The sequence below is a fragment of the Dromaius novaehollandiae genome, chromosome 17, assembly GCF_036370855.1.
Source record: "Dromaius novaehollandiae isolate bDroNov1 chromosome 17, bDroNov1.hap1, whole genome shotgun sequence".
Taxonomy (NCBI): Eukaryota; Metazoa; Chordata; class Aves; order Casuariiformes; family Dromaiidae; genus Dromaius; species Dromaius novaehollandiae.
This window is the reverse complement of record NC_088114.1, coordinates 1236838-1257144: the sequence shown is the minus strand read 5'-3', so window position 1 is coordinate 1257144 and position 20307 is coordinate 1236838. Positions and strand designations below refer to the sequence as shown.

The 20307-nt window shown below is 55.8% G+C and overlaps 2 long non-coding RNA genes across 3 annotated transcripts in view; one reads left to right on the top strand and one right to left on the bottom strand.

The window, feature by feature from the left end:
• Positions 1–849: 849 nt before the first annotated feature.
• LOC135330189 (uncharacterized) lies at positions 850–2165 on the top strand. Its single transcript, XR_010392005.1, has 2 exons — positions 850–1219; positions 1340–2165. It is a non-coding gene; the product is annotated as an uncharacterized LOC135330189 (long non-coding RNA).
• Positions 2166–3054: 889 nt separating this feature from the next.
• The window catches only part of LOC135330188 (uncharacterized), a 30810-nt gene continuing 13557 nt past the window's right edge, over positions 3055–20307 (bottom strand). The window contains exons 1-3 of one of the 2 annotated variants that reach the window (XR_010392004.1): positions 14461–14732; positions 11703–11893; positions 3055–10734 (exon numbers count right to left, since the gene is read on the bottom strand). This is a non-coding gene — a long non-coding RNA (uncharacterized LOC135330188). Of the gene's footprint in view, positions 10735–11702; positions 11894–14460; positions 14733–20307 lie in introns of those variants that run through there. The other variant, XR_010392003.1, reaches the window with a different exon arrangement.

Sequence of the window (20307 nt, the reverse complement as noted above, 5' to 3'; positions counted from 1 at the left end):
ACACCGCTCGCTATGCCCTTGTCACAGTCGTACAGCCCGTTCGAGACAGGAGCTCTCGCTTCCCCAGTGTTTTTACGGTGCTTCGCGCTACGGAGTTCTGGTCCGGGCTGGGCTTTCTGGACACGAACACAAATAACTAACTACCAATAATGAAATAAACCACTAGCAATGACAAATACAGTAGCAAATGGGGTGAATAATTTAGTCAAGAATGATTCCACGAATGTACATTTTTAGCTTAGGTTCCCGAGAAGAGGAGATCTGGGAGGGCTGCTGGCCGTCCTCGCGCGGCTCCCCGGTGGCTTCGGGAGGCGCTGGCTGCTGTCCCGCCCGGGGGACGGGGACTCGCAGGCGGGCAGGAGGGCTGGCAGAGGATGCAGCAGGGACACGACTGGCATTGCAAATCCCCACGTAAGCGCTGCCTTGACACAAATCCGGCAGATCCCCCACCTCCCAGGCTGCGCTGGCCGAGGAAGAGGACATCATGTGTCACCAGCTCATCGTCTGTCCGGCTATCGATCGCCCTGCGGCTGAGGCTGTCAGAGCATCGCCGACGCGCTTCCCCCATCGACATCCACAAACCGGGGACGGGCCCTTATCGGCACGTGCACGGACGCGCAGACCAGTCCTCGTTCCAGTGGACTCCTCCGGTCCAGCACTGGAGACCAGTGGCCCTGCAGACCCGTTGGGTCATGTGGGTCCCACCATGGGCTGCTCAGGTCAGAGCATCAGTGCGACGGGCGGGAGGGAAGGGAAGGGAAGGGAAGGGGTGCAGCGCTGGGTCGCACCGTTGCCGCGAGCTCTGCAGGGAGGTGGCCGCAGGTGACGCTGCCTCCGCTCCCTGGGAGGAGAGTCCACGGGCTGGGGAACGCGGGAGGCTGCTCGCAGCGGGAGGGAAGCCAGCGAGAGCGAAGTCTTGGAGCAACTTGAAGGAGGGCTGGGAGGAGGCTGACGCACATGCCGGGGAAGCCAGGGAACAGCATGGAAAAGGGCAGAGGCAGCGGCGGAGGCTGGGAGGCGCTGGCTGGGCTGAGCACAGCGCGCACGGACCGGGCTGACCGGGCCCGGCTGCTGGATGGGACGGGCTGCGGGCTGCTGAGACAAACCAGCCCTGCAAGAAGGTTAAGTGACATCCCAGGAAGTTTCACGTCTGAGCCGCTCTGCAAGAAGCCACCCAGGCCCTTCTTTGGGGGATGACTCACTGCACCGAACTCCACAGGTAATTAAAGCTGGATGATTGAAGAGAATAAAGGCTTTATTTATGCCGCTCTGCAGCGGGGATTCAGAGCTGTTAGCAGGAATTCCCAAACCCAGTCCTTTTCTGCTTTGTTCTTAATAGGGATGGATTTTTATCCTAAACCACCAGAGAACCAGCAACAAATTCAAACTGCGCATTGGTCTCCTGTGACCCACTTCAGCATGATAGTAAACACTTCCACACACTGGCCGCAATGTTCTGCACCTCAGCTCCCTGCCTCTGGGACCTTACCCAGAAAACATAGTTTTGAACTGAACCCAGCCTCCAACACCAGAGAAAACAAGCTGCTCCAGCGCAAGGAATAAAATCTGAGGCATCTGTGTGCTTTATACTCTAAACAGGAACTGGCCTGCCACCTCAAACTCCGTACCAAATCACAAGCAACAGAGCAGAAAACCAAATTATTCTCAGCTGTTACACTGCTTAATTTAATATTTCCAATGAGCTCCTTTTCCTTCTCTTCAAGAATGAAATGCATATTTGTGCTGTGTCACAAAACATTAGATTTTGTCAAGGCAATTCATTTTTCAATGGTAATTTGTAAGTGCACACCATACCACACACGGTCTGGGGAATTTTATGGCTTCTTTCAGAGGGAAGGAAAATAAGAAGCACTCAAACTAGTGATGAGAGCATGGAAAAAAAAAAGCGAGAAGAGGTAACAATAACAGACAGAGCATTCATCTCTCTCAGGCACAGCAGCCTCGGAAAGGGGAGAACATCCAGGGAATAAACAGCGGCCGTGCGGCTCGGGCGCTCCAGGACCAACGCGCCGCGTTGCCGATAAGCGCAGAGCACGCCCGTTTCGCGGAGTTCCCGCTCTCTGCAAGATTTTAAACACAGTTTAATGGGGCATAAAACAGACTAAATAACCTCATCAGCTTAATAATAAAATAAATAAAAGTCAGCCCGTTTTGTATTTGTTATTGTGTGAAGAACCTCATGGAAGACGAAAGGTTCGCTCGGTGCCGCAGGCAGCGCCGGCACTTTGGCTCGGGGCTTGGGGCCAGCGGGGCTGCGAGGGGCTGTTGTTGGGACGTCCCCGTTCCAGCCGCATGGTTGTGATCGGCTGCGGCACGGCGCCGGGCAGCCGGCTCTTCCCGGGGCAGGAAGGGAAGGAGGATCGTCGCCAGCAGCGAGCCTTGCTGGAGGACGTGGCTGTCGCGGTGCCGCAGCAACCAGCACCGCCGGGGTCGGGTGCCGATATTTCGGCAGCAGCTCGCGTGCTCTGCTCTGGCTATGGGCAGAGCCAGGGTTTGGCTCGCCTCTGCTCTACCCGGCCCCACTGTGCTGCTGCCCCTGCTCCCAAAATTGGGGAAGGGCTTCCTGCACACGTCTATCCTCGCCAGCAATAGGCAAGGGGGGAGGATGCGCATCTCCCCTCTCCCCTACGGCAAGGCTGGGAGCATCCCTCCACCCCCACGAAATGGGAGGAGCAGAGCAAGGGCAGCCAGCGCTCCTGGGGCATCCGGCAAGAACGAGCAAGAGGGTCCCAAAATTCCCCCAAGAGGGTCCCCATCCTGGGGAAGAGGGAGCAGGAGCAGGAGAGCTGCAGCTTCACAGCGACATGGGTTCTCCAGGCACCAGCCCAAGAAGAGAGCGAGACCCCAGTCCCGCGAATCCCACCACCCCTCACCTGGAGGGGCGTTGGATGATACCGCGGCACTTTGGGGTATCAGCGTGATGAGCGACCCGGGGCATCACCCGTCGCCGCACTCGAGTGAGCCCGGCGAGCAGCAGCTCACGGGACGCTGGCGAGCGCAGCCGGCAGCTGCCGCGGGGGGACCCAGGAGGGCTCCTGCGTGCCCCGCTTCGGGTGCGACGGCCTGTGCACATCACCCGCTGCAGCAGGACTCTCCCTGGTTCGGTCCAGGGCAACTCTGCGAGTCCCCCCAGGCAAGGCCGCGGAGGCAAGAAGTGCAGCGTGCTTCCAGACAGAGCTTGCTAAATTCATGGGAGGAACTGTATGACAAGACAGGGTGATCCCGTAATTAAACCCATGATTTGAGGCTTGAATTATATCACCAACAGGGGCAAAAGGAGACTTGATCTACTGTTTGTTGTACCGTACTTACAGGCAGCCAATTAATTAAACTCATGCTTCAGGGATTTCCGCAGGCCAGATGTAGGAGCAGGAAGGAATTCCCCGCCCGCCTGGTGCATGGCTTGGCTTCCAGCGTTGTGTTGTTTTTCCACCTTTCTCCGAAGCATCAGATATCAGCCACAGCTACAGAAGGGATGTTGACTGCAGGTGCTGTTTCTTCTAGCAGCACTGAGAACACCGGTGCCCAGATGCTGTATCAAGATTAAACTGGTGCTCTGCTGTCAGGAAGGAATTTTTCCCAAAGAAGACTGTCTGGATCCACTTTGGAGGTTTCCCTTGTCTTTAGCGCGGCCGTCTGAGTGGTCTCACTGCACAAAGTCCCTATGAGCCCTTGATCTCTCCTGCTTTCTCACCAGTATACAACATAGCTTTTGAGCTTTTTGATCTTTGCCTAGGAGTCTTATATTTGGCTACGGCATGTTAGGGGGTATTTTTTAGGTTTGGCTTGTGCCTTTGGAAAAAAAAAAAAAACTTGTTAGTTCAATAAGTTCAAGTAATGATAGCCAACGTTTTTGTAAGAACGTTGGAGGATTCTGCGTTCGTATCTCAGGAACTTTACGTGGAGACAGTGGTCTCTGCATTAGGTAGGTGCTTTTTACATCGTGAAGCATCATGAAAAGCAGATACTAGCATACACATGTATTCCACGAGACATGCGGTCCTAGGTCACTCATGCATTTTCTAAAATCCTACCCTCTTCCTACTTTCTTTTTTTTTGGTGAAAGCTGAGTGTATTGAAGCCGAGGGCTTCTCTGCAAAGCTGGGCTTGCAGTAGCAATACCCTGACCGCCCCAGAAAGGGCATTCGCTCTGCTCTTGGCTCTGCCGTTATTCATCACCTGTATTTTGTATTTGCTACTAGTCTGTAAGTTAATAGCAGGTATCCAGCCTGTCAGACGCTGACATGTTGTGACATACCATAATATGACAAGTTCTGAGTGATGCCACTAAATGGGATCTTACCTCATCAGTGCCAGACAGACAACAACATCTTGCAGGTTGGTACGTAGGCCCTCGGCTCAGTAGTAGACAAGGAAGTTTTTGTTAAATATTACTTTGCTTTGGCTATTTCAGTTGGTTTTCTTGCCACCAAAGGTCATAAGGAGGGATTATGGAAAGTTTAAAAAGACCGTGCAGCCTGGCAGAGCTGGAAGCTGTGGTCTACACAACAGGTACTCAGCTAGAAAACTGACTGCCTCCCCCTTGCTTTTTGGTAGAGCACAGGTAGCACTGAAAGGAGAAATGCTTTTAATATATTTTTAAAACCACATGGTCTCTATTAGTATATCACAGAGCAGCATAAAGCAGTAGCATGATGAGTAATACGTATTTGTGATACATTTTTCTTACTACTTACACTTATTTTGCAGGAACTTGCTAGTTCATAAGGCTCAGAAACTCAGGTACGCCACTAAGGAATTTGCAAGGCTCTGACACATAGCAAAGCATGAAGGGAGAGGTACTGAAACATCACATTGGTATAACTATCCCTCAGATTTCATCAGAAGCAGAGCAGCATCAACACAAAGCATTTCCAGAAAACCCTACATGTACACGTAGAAAATATAATTTAACAGGAGCTGCTTGTTGTGCTGTCCAGTCAAGAAACTGGCTGCAGTATTTAATATCTGTGCATCTCCTTGAACTCCAGCATAAGAAGATCACAGGCCCAATGAGCGCGTAGTCAGTGTTTCTAAACGCCTGGCTCACAAATGCCGTGCGGATTGCTGTATGGAGAGGTTGGTTCATCTACACTTGCAGCATGGGCACATCTGGGGAAGAACGTAGCAGCTCCTCTGCAACTGCCTGGCCGGACACACCGCACCTCAGCGACTACGGTTTTAATGCGTTTTTCAGGAAGGTGAGAAGAACAAGGTGAAAAATGGTGAAAAGTGAAAAAGGTGAAGGTGAAAAAAAACATTATTTTGAACCTAGGCAAAGCTCAGGCAAGGAGACTGGAATTACCTGCTCGCCAGCTGACATCCTCGACCACCTCCAGAAGGGCAGCTGAAGACCTGAGCCATCTGACGCACCATCAACTCATATATGTCAACCAGAGGCCAGGACAGCGTAAAACCCACCTTCTTACTGCGGTGCTAGTTCCAGACCGTCGCCGGGAGCAGACCGGTACCTGCAAACCGCCGCCACGGAGCCCTGCTGCCCCGGGAGCTCCTGGCAGCCCTTCGTCCCGGCATCGACGGAGCCTCCGCGGCCGTGCGCGTGAGATGGGAACGGTAGAGGAATCTGTTTGCTTTCTCAATGCTCCATGAGCAAGTAAGAGAATAAGATTTATAGCATATTTTAAGGTTAATCAGTAAAATCTTTCAGGCAACTAACTGTATAAGCTTCTATTCAAATAGCATGATTTATAACGCCGAGGAGAAGTGACTGGAAACAGCACGGAGAGCCGCAGGAGGAGATGCTTGCTTCGGCTCTCCGTTGGGCAGCACGGCAAGGCACAGGCGCAGCGTGGCCGGACCCGGCAGAGGTGCTCCGGGCTGCGTCACGGCGGTGTGGCGATCCTTCCAAAGGCCCCCGGTGACCACTTGGTCCCTTTGTTCTTTGACTCGGGCTGAAGCAGGAGGGAACGTCCCCGGCAGCACGTCAGCCCTGCGGAGCGGCAGGAGCTGGACAGGCCTCTGGAAAACACAGGTCTTGCACAAACAATATGGACACTTCACAAAACCATGCCGAATTTCCCCAAACAAAGTTTTGGTGAGAAACAGGCAGTGATGAAGGAGTGGTCCAACGGTGTTCAACTTCTACTCTTGGAACAACTTTTATTATTTTTAATTACTCTTTATAATATTTTAAAACCTAAAAATGAACTGTTTTATTTTACCAAAACAGTATTTTTGCCAAATTATGTATCAGTCCTCTTGGAACAGGTTTTTGCTACCTTCACCCGAGCAAAGCATTTCCAAACATTCAGGTTTGCTCCAACGAAAAGGAAGCCAAGTATCAAAATCTCACCATCCCTCTGCAAAACTGACTTTCTGTCCTCCTCCCAGCTCTAACACCTTCCTCCTCATGGTTCAAACACTTGTGGACACAGTGAATGTTCCACGTGTAATTAATTAACTTAATGAATTTAGTGACCTACCTGTGGATAACCATAGCTAAATGCTTCCTTTAACAGCTTCTCCCACTCTCGTCTGCAAGGGGCTGAGTGATTAAAATGACATCGCGTTTAAATCAAAGCAGCTGCTTTCTGAACGTCTGGACGGGTCTGCCCAGCTCCTTGCCGCTTCCCCACGGTGCAGGGCGCTGAATCCGCGTGCTGCGGGAAGCGGAGCGCGGCTCCCCGGCCCCGGACCCGACCGCCTCCGGACCCGACCGCGCTCTGGGGACGTAGCCCAGCCCCGGCGCGGTTTTGCAGCCTCGAGGACGCTGCTTCTGCCCGAGGGAGCTGCTGGCACAGGGAAGGGACCCTGGGCACCCGGGCAGCAGGGCAGGGCACAAGGACGAGGCTCCCGCTTGCAGGGGGTCTAAGCTGCCCTTTAACCACCCTGGAGGAAGGGGAGAGGCTGGGACCGGGGCGGGGGCCTCCCCGCTGCAGCAAAGCAAAGCAAAGCAAAGAGGAGCCTGCTTTATACCCGAAAAATGTGGGAACAGAGCACAGAACGCACCTGAGGGGAATCCTGGCTCCTGCTAAAATTAGTAGGTGCTCAAACAATGATTTCAAAGAGCCGTCAAAAATTACACAAAAGATACAAGCCCGAAAGTGGTTCCTAAGCTAGCAAATGAGCTCTTCAGGAGCAGCAGAGGGGACTCCAATAATCACCAACCGTGTTTATTTGCTTTACTTAAAAATATAAAGATTTTCTCTCTAGTTCTGGGCAGGGGGAAAGGTTAATGAATTCCTTCAGAGCGCAGAGATCTTCAGACCTCTCAGTGGAAACAAGGTCAGGAATCAATGCTGGAGGTGGAGCAGGGAGGCCAGGTTGGAAAATAATGAAAAGGGAAAAAAAATACATAAATAAAGAGGCAGGAAAAAATGATAAGCTAAACAAATGGCAGGGTGACACTTGCTCAGCTCCCCACAAAGAATATTGAATTATTGTCTATAATTTGGGCTATCGAACCTAAATTAGGGCCTCCAGACTAAAAACTGCTGCATTGTGTGAGGGTACATCAAGGGTCAAACGCTCCTTTGGTTTGCTCATTATTTGCTCTGATACTAGGCTGTCATTAGCGGCAGCAGTGCTGAACAAAGCTGCATTACAAAGGCAGTACACATCAATGGTGCTAATTAATTGGATTAATGGAAGGGCAGCACAAATTAGGTCTGGCTTGGATAATTTCAATGAAAACTGAATACCAATCCCCAAAGTCATTGGAATATGGATGAGGCAAATTGAGTTAAAATAGAGGAGACTGCTGCATTCATTAGCCCGCCCACCCTCTGAAGTAGTTGTTTAATATGCAAACTATTAATATGCAAATCAGCACAAATGAAAAAAAGTGCGATTTTTTTTTAATTCTCCCGAACACAAGCAGCTGCCTGACGTGAAAGAGCTGCGCATTTCCGTGCTGGCAGAAAATGGAATTACAGAGAGCTGAGAGGAGCTTTTTTGTCAAAAATTTGCCTCTTCTAGCCTGTGCTGGTCTCAGCGCGGCGATATGCAATGGAGGGAATGGAACACGCTGGAAAAATAACACCAGAAAGAAACCCCCTCACCCCAAGTCAGGCTGCGGTGTCTCTGGGGTGCAGAGCCCAAAAACCTCCCGTGCGGCCCTTGAAAAACGTCCTGCCTCCCCCTCCAGGTCTGCGGGGACACGAGGACCACGGCGAGGTTTTGCACCCCAGTTTTCTGGATGGAGCAGTGACTCACAGCTCAGACTGCCCTGTGCCTCCTAGTACCGGCTCTAGAGCATTTTCAATAATCCAGTTTATTAAGGAAAAGGTGATCAGGCAGCTTCTCCCTCTTCATCGCTACCTCCTAAGGGAGCCTTCCGGCAGCGGAGGGTCTTCACCAGGGCAGACCCAAAGCAAAATCCAACACCTGGAAGCCAAAGCTCAGCCCATCCAGGCCAGAAACAGGAGAGATTTCGGGCAGCAGAGGAAGCAGGTTGCTGGGATGAGCCGCGGAGCCCGTGTGCCTCTGCCACGCGGGATGGCTCGACCCGGGGCCGCCAGCGCCGGGCTCACGCGGGACCGGCAGGGTCGAGGCCGGGAGCACGCGAGATCACCGATAACCGTTCCTGCCGCGTTTATCAGCCAAAGGGGCTGGGCCGAATCTGCACCGATTAGTAATAACTTCCAAGTAATTTCTGAGTGGCGGTTGCCACGCTGTAAATCGCAGCTCTGTTGCGCTGCTCTCGCCGCTGCCGAGGCGCCGGGTGCCCGTCACCAGCCTCCCGCAGCCACAGAGCGCGGGGAAACTTGGCGGAAACCGTAATTACACCTGGGAACGGTTTCTCCTCGCCTCCCCTCGCCTGGCAGGTGACCCCTCAGTGTTGTGACAAACGCCGTGTTGGAAATTATTTTTCCATTTCTAGCTGCTAACTAGACGTGTCGCCGTTTCAGCTTTCGGCAATTTGTGCTGCGATTTTTTTCTTCTTAGTTAAATAGTCTCATATGTGTTATCTCGCTCACGTTAAGCCCGCTGCTCGCCACGTGCACGTGCCGCTTGCAGGCTCGCGGGGCAGGGTCTGGCCGGGCACCACCTCGGCGGGTGCGGAGGCTTCCTGGGGTTAGACATTTTAAATTACCACCTCTTCACGGGGGCCACGTTCAGCGAGCCCTGATCCCGCCACGCCAGATCACGACCTGCCGGTGCTTCGTCCCGAGCGTGTGAATCGTCCCGCTGAGTTCGGACGGGTTAATCACCCCCCGAGCGTCTGGCTGCTCCGTGTCCTGCGTCCCCCGACACCGCGGCCTCGGGCGAGCGGCTCATCCCTGCCGCGCAGCGAACACGCGCCTAGACCCAGGCCTGCTCTTCCCGAGCTTGAACAGAGCCGTGAGCTTAAACGTTTTACTGAGCTCAGGCCCCGCTGAGCTGCTTCCCAGAGCCAGCTGCAGAGCCCGGGAGCACGCGGTTACTCCGGCACGCGCTGCCCGCTCCTGCCGGGAGCTCGCCGAGCGCGGAAGCACCGCTGGGAGCTGTGGTCGCGGGGACGGCAGCGCTCGGGCCGTGCGCCCTCGATGCCGCTCGAAACAGAAACCCTGAGCTGCCCGAGCCGCACCGGCCCGCGAGCACCGGCGTCCGCAGCCCGTGGGCTCGTCCAGCGCTGCAACAGGCTGCAAAGCGCTGCCTGGTGCCTTCTGCTGCGGGCGAGTCCTTCAAGGGCTGCAGCCGTGGTCCTCCTGAAAAATCCCGTCTCCTTCACCCCAGCGCTGGGATTTCTTCGTTTCCCTGCGCCCCGACGTCTTCCCCCGCAAGGGCAGCGGTGCTCCGACTCTGCGGTTTCCTCCCTGCAGGAGTGAGCATCTGCCAACCCCGGACTCTCGCAGCCGAAGTCAAGGCTAAGCGAAGCCAAGTCAACGAGACACGGGCAGAGAAGACGCCCACTTGTTAATATTTTTCGTCCTTCAGCCATTTCCCTTTAATCTTTTCCGTGCAGGTTCTCGCACTGTGCTCGTCATTTGTTCCCGAGCGCCCGATCGTCACAGCGTATACATAAGTGCTTTGTGCAGAATTAAGCCGTTAAATATTTCAGGGGATGGGGCATCTATCTTTTCCTCCGGGAGATTAGTTAGTCCAATAAATCGCAGTGTCAGGGTCTCTCTGACTCCGCGCTGCGGGCTCCGTGGCAGGTTCAAGCTCGTCCCTGGTGTTTCGTCCCGTTCCGGCCTCCGCTGCGCTGGCCGGAACAGAGGGAAGGGCCGGGACACGTGGAAGAGATGGCAATAGGGAAGAGCAGTCAAACATGAAAATGACAGCCTTGTTTTATCCAGCAGAATGATTTTGTATCACTCTGTCCCTATCAGCAAGAGGGGCAGCAGCCCCCGCAGCCAGCCTGCATCGGGAGCGCGCTCCGCGTTGCCCAACCGGGCTGCAGAGCACGGCACGAGCTGCAACGCGGCTTCGCTCAGCTGCTCCAGCTCCGCACGCACCTGCTGAAGTGAAAGGGCAGCAAAACCCGAGGTTTCTTTAATGGCACTTGTCAGGAGCACAACCAGCCTTTCTTAATTAAAGTCAGCTCCTCTGGCAGAGCGAGCAGGTAGGATGGCAGCTCTGTTCCTTGATTTCGTTTGGGTTTGTTTTTCTGTGCATAAGGCGATGCTCCTGCGATCCCTCCAAGCCCTGGCAGAGCCTCCACGCTCTTGTCACCCTGTAACAGCTTCCTGGATTAATGATTCTGCAAAGGGCTAATTCTTAAGAGGGCAATGTCTTTTGCAGGCTGGTATTGATCTTTGTCAGCTTCCCCTTGAAAGAAAGAAAATATTGGCTTATTTACAAAAGGTAGCTTTTTGCTGCTGGCAAGGCAGCCGCGAGATTCACGGCTCCTCGTGCCCCTCCGAAGCTGGGGAGGCTGAGGGCGGTTCTCAGCACGTCAAAATCAAAGTCCTCAAAGTTCACAAAACCGAGCAAAGCTTAGGTGTGGGAAGGGACTGGTTTCACCCCACAACAAACGAGTCGAGGACCCGGCGCCGCGGAGCAGAACCTCGTCGAGCAGGACCGAGCCGGAGCCGGGGCGGAGGGAGAAGAGCTGTGCGGGAAGCAGCCACTCGCTCCATGGCCCAAATGCTGCAGTGCAGCTTTGTTTTTTTGGTTAAAACACAGATTTTCAAAAGCATGCATGAAATAGAGTTAATTTTTTTGTATTGCATTTTGAATGTATTTATATTTTTATTTTGCATTTATGCCAAATGGAAAAGAACCTAAATTCTGAAACCATAAAAATGAAAATATTTTTTAAAAAGACACATTGTGGTAAGCAGCATTTTACTGAAATTCAAATATTCCCATTCCAAACATTTTTCCTTCCCCAAAAATGGCCTTTCCTATAGCAAAAGTTATCACTGGTCTCAGAAGAACAGCTCAGCATTACCAAGGTGCACGAGTCAGTCTCGTTCTTCCTTGGAAAAAGCATCCGCTACCCCCGGAAAAATGCAGAAACCCATATGTAGAGAAATCTGCACTCTCTCCTCCTCTCCCAAACAGAGCCCCAAAATATCTGTGCATGAATAACCAAACACACTGGGCTGGTTGCAAGAAGAGCCCAGAATAGTCCAGATATATGTATGCATGTGTGCATATGTGTGCGTATATATATATACATATGTGCATGCAGGAGTGGAGAAGAAGGAGAGCAGAGAGGAAGAGAGCAGAGCACTTTCAGCTGGGATAAAAGAGACACATGAATATAACATCAAAACGACACAGGGAAATACCTGGCTGCGGCGAGGGCCCGAGGACCAAGGGGGAGCGACGGCAGCCTCTCCCCGGGGCCGGCCCCGCAGCGCGGTGCGGAGCAGGGACCTAGCACAGGAACCGCAGGCACCTGGCGCCGGCGAGGTCAGGCCTGCCGCGTTGGCACTTCCGCAGGTGAAAGTCGTTCTTGGTGATCAGGGTTTTCCCTCCCCTTAAAAAAAAAAAGAAGTAAAATAAAATTAAATTTAAAAAAGGGGCTTCCCGGGCTGGGGAGACACGCAGGGGCCGGGCGGTGCCTGCAGAGGGGCGCGAGGGATGGATGGGCCCTGTGCGACGTGCCAGAGCTGGTATCCCAGAGCGTCTCCGTTGGCAGCCGAGACCGGAGGAATCCCGCCGCGGAGCTGCTGCCGTCCCGCCCGGGAACGTGGTGGATCCCGGTCCGGCCTCCCCGTGCGGCACCCGCCGCCTCCCCGCATCGCATCGCATCGCATCGCATCGCATCGCATCGCATCGCATCGCATCGCATCGCATCGGCCGCCGCGGGCGAAAGCAGGATCGGGGTGGAAATCACTGGTGTCGCCGGTATCAGCGAGTTTGGGGCTGTGCTGCCAAGCGTTCAGCTGGCGCAGTTGCCGACACCTTCCACGTCTGACAAGGAGCGACCGCAGCGCGGCTGTCACACGCGGCGGCAGCGCCCGCATCCCTCCGCCCGGCGCGGCCGCGCTCCTGTCCCTCTCCCGGGCTGCTCAGGGCTCGCGCGGGATCCCGTCTTTAGCACCATGCTAAACAAATAATATTACACACTAAAAACAAAAAAAACCTAAAAAGCTCTTCCACCCACTAACTCCTGCTGTGCAGAAGGTGCCAAATCAGATTACAGCGCACAGTTGCCACATTATCCTGTCTCGACTTCACTAACGCTCATTAAGCTTCTAAAATCCTTTTTATGGTGTTTATAACACCTCCAGAGGAGTTTACTGTGTAAATATTATTCTACCATTAAATCCTGCAACAAGGCAACCGTCAACAAGTGGAATTTGTAATGGGCCTGCCGAGAGGCCTCTGCTCGCAGGCGAGAAAGCCTGTGAAGTGAGGCCAACGAAAGCAGCCAAGAACACAGCACGGAGCGATAAAGCACTTCATTTTGATGCTCTAAATCTCCTACCACTTGGGCCTGCTTAATGTAACTGGCCCACCGAGACGCTAGGTTTGGGCCTCGAGTCAAACGAGCTACAGGGAGCCACTTACTGAGAGATGCCTTCCCCGCGCGGCGAGTGCGAGCCCTTCCGCCAGCCGCTCCGCGCCGGCACGGGCATCCCACACAGCATCCCACACAGCATCCCACACGGCATCCCGCATGGGCATCCCACACAGCATCCTGCACAGCATCCCGCACAGCATCCCGCATGGGCATCCCGCACGGGCATCCCACACAGCATCCCACACAGCATCCCGCACAGCATCCCGCACGGCATCCCGCCTGGGCACGCGCTAGGGCTCCCGTGCCTCCCCGCCCGAGCTCTGTGCACGGCCTCTCCTGCCCCATGCGGAGACACAGACGCACCCACCCTCGGGGCGGCTTAGTCCTGGCTGTGCACGCCGAGGGCACGCGAGCGTGTGCGGGGCTTACGGAAATAAAAGAATACTGCAAAGCCGGTGCGGGAGAGCGGAGGTTTAGCTGCTCCGGGAGGGGCTCATCCCGCCTGCGAGCCGGGAGCGGTTCCCGCGCGCCAGGCTCCCTCCCGCTCCCAGCCCGTTTGTGCAAACCGGCCGCGAACAAAAGGAACACAAAAAGGAAAGATCGCCTGGAAAAAAAAAAAAAACGAAGGGGGAATCTCAGAAATGGGAGGAAAGGAGACTCCCTGAAGATACTGCGGAGTTGGCAAGTGTCAAAATATCAACAGCTGTTCTCGGAGCACAAAATAAACACATTCGCAATGCATGCTATTTGCAAAGCGCGCGGCGTCCCTGGCCAAGCCGCGCGGCCTCTGTTCCCCTGCCAGGGCCGCGCCGAGCCGCTCGCTCGGGGCGCAGGGGTCTCCGAGACGGGCATTAGCTGTCCCCGCTCCTCTTCCCAGCGGCACCCGGCGGCCCTAGCACAAGCCAGACAAATCACGGATTTGCTTCTGCTTTGGTGGCTGAAAATCAACCCAGCAATCAGCGCCTGGAATTTTAGGGCAGCAGACAATTAAAAAGCTGCTTTGGGGCAAGCCGGAACATTTCGTTGACACTGAGATGAAATATTTTGTTCCCTTGTGAGTCGTTGAACCCCTTTTCCAGAGCCTTCCCTCTGAAAACACAAATAACTGATAAACACCACTTTGAAATGAAAATTTTCATTTTGAAAACGGCAATACGATATGTTCTGAGGCTTCGGAGAAAAAACGATTGTTTCTCCTTTCGAGGGCCAAAACCACTAGTCAAATTGGAAACCGAGTTTACAGATAATTTCCGTTCCCCCGGCAGCAGCTGTCCGGCCCTTTCCGCGCGCTGCCCGGGCGCTGGGCCGGGTCCCACGTGGAGCCGAGCCCCCGGGAAGCGCCGCGTGCCGGGTGGAGCGAGGGGCTCCTGCAAGCCGGCACTGCCGCATCCCCTGCAGCCCCGTGCACGGCCCCGTGCACAGCCCGACGTGCAGCCCCGTGCACAGCCCCGTGCACAGCGGCTCGACGGCCAGGGCCGGGCAGTGGCCCCGACACGCCTTGGCCCGGTGCTTGGCAAACTGCGCTTGTGCGAGAGCAACGATGACCAAGTTTGGAAATGTTTCTAGATAATTTTTACCAGATGTGTTTCCTGGTTCCTTGTCAGCGTCCGCATCCAAGAGCGAGGGTTTCTCAGGTTAGACGGGGCGCCGCTGCCCGGAGACGCTCCGGCCCCGCACCGGGAGCCCCGGGAAGGCAGCAGCCCCGCTCAGCTCACGGCGTTCCCCCGCAAACCCGCTCGTGCATTGGAGAAGGCAGAGCAGAAACCGTCCACGGGAGCTGGAAATCAAAGCCGCTCCGTGGGCAGATCGGCTTCACAAAGGCTTTTGGGTTTTGAAATCTGTGGTTTTTGGGAAGCAGGAGAGACACTGAGCACTTTTGAATGGTCTGTGAAGGAATAGGCTGAAAAAAAAGCTTTAGCTTCAATAAAGCATTTCGGTTTTGAGGAAGTTGCATGGATTTTACTTCAATTTTGACTTCTAGCAAAATAATTTATCATGTAAAGCTAATATGAAAACAAGGCTATAATGCAAAACACAAAATGTAATATGATAAAGAATGAAATTATTGCAATACAAGCTGTTTCAGAATTAAAAATTGAAATGATTTCATACAAAAATGTCACACAAGATGCTACAGCGCTGTCGAATTTCTTTCCAATTTTCCTCCAAAAGAAAACTCTGGTGAATCGGACCAGTCCTGCAAGGCGCTGGGGGTCGGGGGCGGCTCACGCGGCGCCGGGCTGCGGGATTGCGGGAAGACGCGAGGTCGGACGTCGAAGCCCGAATCCCTTTAACACGGTTCGGAGGCGGGTTGTCTTTGCACCACGACGCGACACGCCGGGGCGCGATGGAGCCGGCGCAGCACAGCCCCGGCGTGACGCTGCACGAGGGCATTAGCCACGCGCGCCCTCCTCGTTCATCTGCACGGTCTGTTTTCCCCGATATAGCAGCACCGAAGATGCATTTCGTGGTGGAGACGGAAGACAAACCCGCAGCAGCAGCTCGGCCCGTTCAGCAGAAGCAGCCGGGGCTGCTCGGCGCAGCCCGTCCCCGCGAGCCTCCGCGCCGTCGCCGCGGCCCGGCACACGTGCCGGCGGGGCAGCCCTGCCGCAGCGGTGACGGCCGCTTGCAAGGCCGCGCGGTGACTCAGCCGGCAGGAATGCGGGAGCGCGGCGCTGCTCCGCGCTGAAAGGCTTTTAATTCCCGCCGGTGATGAATGGGCAAGGCCTGAAATGAAACGTTCAGAGGCTCAATGTACCAGGCCTCCCGCTTGTAATTATTTTTGTACAGAATATGTCAAGTGTCGTGCTTCACAAGAACTCGTTTAGCATGCAAACATTTTGTGATTAAGTGAGGCTTACTTAATTAAGCACTTTGTAATGACTCTTAAACCAAAGAGCAGTGGATTAGTGCGTCCTATTTGTGTCTATCACGCTCACGGCGCGGTAATAGCAGGTTGCTGCAGACAATTAGGGTTACGTGCGGAGCGGCTGGCGGGAGGAGCTGCCGGCACCCCGCGCCCCGCGCCCGCCGCTGCCCCGGTGAGAGCCGGCTCCGCTCCGTGCCTGCTCCCGCGGCGCGGCCGAGCCCTGGCAGGCTGCAGCGCAAAGCGGAGCCCGGGGACCCCGCGCCCCGGCTTGCGGTGCTTCGCCAGGACGCGGTCTGGCTGGTGCGACCCTCGGCGATGCGCTGCAGCCGCCGGTGCCCCCGCGCGCTCGCAGCATCGCCCGGCTCCAAACTGAGCGGGCAGCAAAATCTCCCCGCGCTCGCTCCGCCCCGGCGCAGCGAGGCTGCGGACAGCGGGTCGGACGGCGGCGGGACCGCCCCGGTAGCTTGCTCGCCCCGGCGAAGGTAGACGCACGTTGCCGAAGGGACGTGGCTGCTGAGGCTGCTGAGAAGCCACCAGTACCGATGGAGATGCCACCAACCCTGCGTGCTGCCCAGCCCGTCCTCCCAGTCCTCTTAACGCTGCCCATCCCCGGCCGGACGAGCTCTCCCGCTGCCCAGCCGTGCGGGGCCTCCGCTCCCGCGTCCCGCAGGGATGCCGCTTCGGAGAGACACTGATCCCGGAGCGCCGGGGCTGGGGTCCGGGCTGGGGCAGCCCCCGGCACCCCGCGCGGCCGGCGCAGACCGTCCCATCGCCCCCGGCACCGCGCGCGTTCAGGGACCGGGAGCGGCACGGCAGCACGGCGGCAGTGCACGGCAGGGCCGTCTGCACCCGCACCGCGTGCCGGGAGCCGCGGCAGGAGCGCCGGGCGCGGAGCAGACCGGGGCGCTGGGATCGCGGTGCCGGCAGACCGGGCAGCCCGCGCCTCGCTGGCTCGTAAACCCCTGCGTTTTCTCTAACCTGGCTTTTTCCTTAGCTAGAAATCGCCTGGCACCTTTTCTTCTTCCCGGGAGCCCCGAGAGCGGAGGGCTGGGGCTGCTCCCTCGCCAGCACCGAGAGCAAACGCAGCGCTGGGGTTCGGCGCTTTTGGCTGCCCTTTTACCTCCAAAGCAGGAGAAAAAGCAGGCAGCGTCTATCCTGGAACGCCTTTGCCTCTGAGCTGAGGGGAATCTCAGAGTTCAGCTAACAAACATCCCGGCCCGCACGCGCGTGGGGTGATGCGACCGAGAGCTGGTCGTCCGAGGCATGGGCATCTGTCCGCTTTTTTATCTCAGAAGCACAAAACTCGGGATTTTTGCTTTTGGAAGAGCGGTGCGATGGGCAGCCGGTGCCAGCAAGGCAGCGCGGAGCAGGGTAAGGCTTAGCGGCTCGCGGCTTCGGTACCGCTCGCCCCTTGCCCCCAGCTCCCGATTTTCCAGTGCTCAAAAGACAACAGCTAATAAATCTGGATATTTTACACTTTTTCATTTCCTCTTACCTCACGTTTAATGAGATTTCTCCTTTAACAAAGGTACTATTGAAGCTGACTCTTAAACAAGGCCAGACAGGGGTTGAAGCATTCTGGGGAGGGACTGCAAAGATTTGGTTGGGGGGGGGGGTGGCGAGGAAAAAGGAGCTTAGAAAACGTTCAGTTTGGCTCTCGTTCAAGTTCTGAGTGAGGGTTTAAAAGTGCCTTTATTTTATCTCGAGTGCATACGCAGCCTGGAAACCAGGGGCTTCGTCCCGGGGCACGGCGCCGGCCGGACCCCCCTGCCCAGCAGCAGCGGGGGACGGGCGCCCGCGCGGCCCGGTCAGCACCGATTTTGGGTGCATTCCCGCGCAGCAAGGTTTCGCAGTGTCGCGGTGTGCGGCGACCGCCGGTGCGTGTCCTCGCGCCCCCCGGGCACCCCGCGTGCTCTTCTCGGCCTGCGCCGCGCGTGGGGAAGAGACTCGGGGGGTTTCTTCCAAAACTGAATCACCCTTGAGAGAGGAACAAACCCCAGTGGATTGAAAGCTGCGGGAAGACTCCTGAACTCGGACTGCAGTTCTGACCCCGGCGAAGCCAAACCAGCCTGCAAAACCTCCGAATCCACGAGGTTTTCCCAGCCCTAAACGCTGGAGATTTCAGTAGCTGTCGAATTTCGGCGGTTCAGTATTGCAGCTGCAGGCGACTGGCGAGCAGAGGGCGGGAGGACCCAGCGCCCCAGTCCCGGGGATGCTCGCCGGGCGGGTGGCAGCGGGACCTCCAACGTCAGCCAGTCGGATGCTGCGGGGGCGGCGGGGGCTCCTCTTGCACCCCCCTCCCTCCCTCTCCCTTTTATTCCTATTATCGATCCATTTGTGCAATTCCCTCTTTCTTTGGGCCACATACCAAAAAAACCTAGCCTATTTGATCTCTTTTCCCCCCCCCCAAAGCCGGCACTGCTGCCGAGCCCCTTCCCCGCGCGACGGGCACTGCAAGCCCCGCGGCCGGGCACGAAGCGGGACCGGCGGGGAGAGCCGGGACGGGGTCCCCCGTTCCCCTTTCCCTGCGGAAAGGTTTCCCTGCTGATCGCGCCGTGCTGGGGCCCGACGTCCGCCCGCGCCGCGCTGCCGAGCTCCCGGCCCGCCGGGTCTGGAAAAGCGCTGCGCCGCTTTAGCAACTCCAGGCAGTTGGCAGTTTCACTTTAAATTGCGGCGTTAATCAGAAACACATTGTCCATATTGTCAACACTTCGTTTAACCACTTCTATAAATTCAGTATTAGTGTTAAAAAGATTCTGATTTGATGGATGAAATAAGTCATCCTCCTGCAAGCCAAAGCCAATAAAAGAGAGCTAATAATTCAGGGAAATAAGGCAGAAGATACTCGACACAGGCACAAGCGGGTGAGATTTCCCCTCATTTGCATCCGGTTCCGAAGGAACGGCCGGCACAGGCGGATGCACGCGCCGGGAGAGCCGTTCCCGCAGGAGGCCGAGGCCGTGGCGGCGGCCGGGAGGAGCATGCCGGAGCCCGGACCACCCCGTCCCGGCGGCTCCCGCATCCCCCGGCCGCGGCGGGCGCATCGCTGCGGGGCGGAGGAGCACCAGCCCCAGGGACCCCGCATCCCGCGTCCTGCATCCCGCCGGAGCCCGGACCACCCCGTCCCGGCGGCTCCAGCCATCCTCCGCGCCCCTTCCTAGCCCAGCGCTCCAAAAACGCTGTTTTTAACAGGCGCGCGCCAGGCCCCAGAGCTCACATCTAATTGCACAAAGCGAGAGGCTTTCGCCACTTCTCATCCTGCAAAAATAGTTTCCATTTTGATTCCTGATCTACTCGACAAATTATTTGAAAGTTGTTGTTTTCACTGCAATCTGAGTATAAAAAAACAGCTCCGCTCAGTGAGTTTGGAAGTCACGGAATAATAATCCAAGAACACAAGCCTTCTTGGAAAACTCTTATGAGAATAACAGTGCCCTTGGGCATGTCTAGAGTCTTGTTTATTAAAACAATATAATTTAAGAATTAAAGCATTTATAAAGCAGGACTTATTACATAAGAATATTGTGCTCCCTTCCTCATTGCGAAGGATCTAGTTACCAAAGTCATGTAACCCATTTTAGAGGTTTTTCTCTTAATCTTATTTGGATTTAGGTAGGTGTTTTTGAGAAAAATATGAAAAAGGGGAAAAAAGGAAACCTTTCCACAAATACTCATGTCAGCCAAGCTCTTCACGGGTTCTGCTTCTTAAACTGAAGAATGCAAAAAGAGATCAAAATTAGGGGAAACAAATCACATTTCCAGAAAAATCTGTATTTGTGTTGGAGCAGCGGTCGCCTGAAGGAGCAGGGAGATATTGGGGGACTGGGCAGGCCGGGCAGAAGTAAAAGCAAACGAAGGTCCCATTTCTGCAAGCAATTATGCGCGTGGCTCGCTGACGGGTGCAAGCCGGGCCGGCGTCGGGAGCTGCTGCTGCTGCGGCTGCCGGCAGCGCGAGCCCCGGGATCGCTCCCGGTTTAGAGGCGCAAGCGCCCGCACCAGCACGCTGCTCCGCTGCTGCGGTTTGGTTGTCCTCGCCCTGGCAGGGACTCGGGCCGCTGCATCCCGGGAGCAGGGTGCTGCTCCGGCGCGCCGGTGGCATCTGCGTCCGCGGTGCCCCTCGCCCCGCTCGGCGGCCGGGGGGACGGCGGGGAGCTCCGCGGCTGCTCCCCCCCGGGAGGGCGCGAGCTGGGGAAGGCTGGGTTTCACAGGCCCTTCTCAGCGAGAATTTTTCAAAGTTTTGCAAAGTGATCTCACTCTAAGATTTTCCTCGGCCTTGGAATTTCTTCCAATTAATGGGAAAAACATAAATGTCCATTCAGAAAAATAACTTTTCCATTGCCGAAAAAGCCTCCTCAGCGATCCTCGGGCAGCAGGAGCCTCCTCAGACCCCGGGGACGCCCGCGAGAGCACCGTCCCCTCCCCTGCCAGCCCGCAGCGGGGACCGGGGCCTCGGTCCTCTCCCGCGGAGGGACGTGGGGCCTCGTTCGGCCCCGGGCTGCGGCGGCGGGAGGCCGGGGGCTTTGCCGCGTGCCCTCGGCACCGTCTCTCCCCGCCG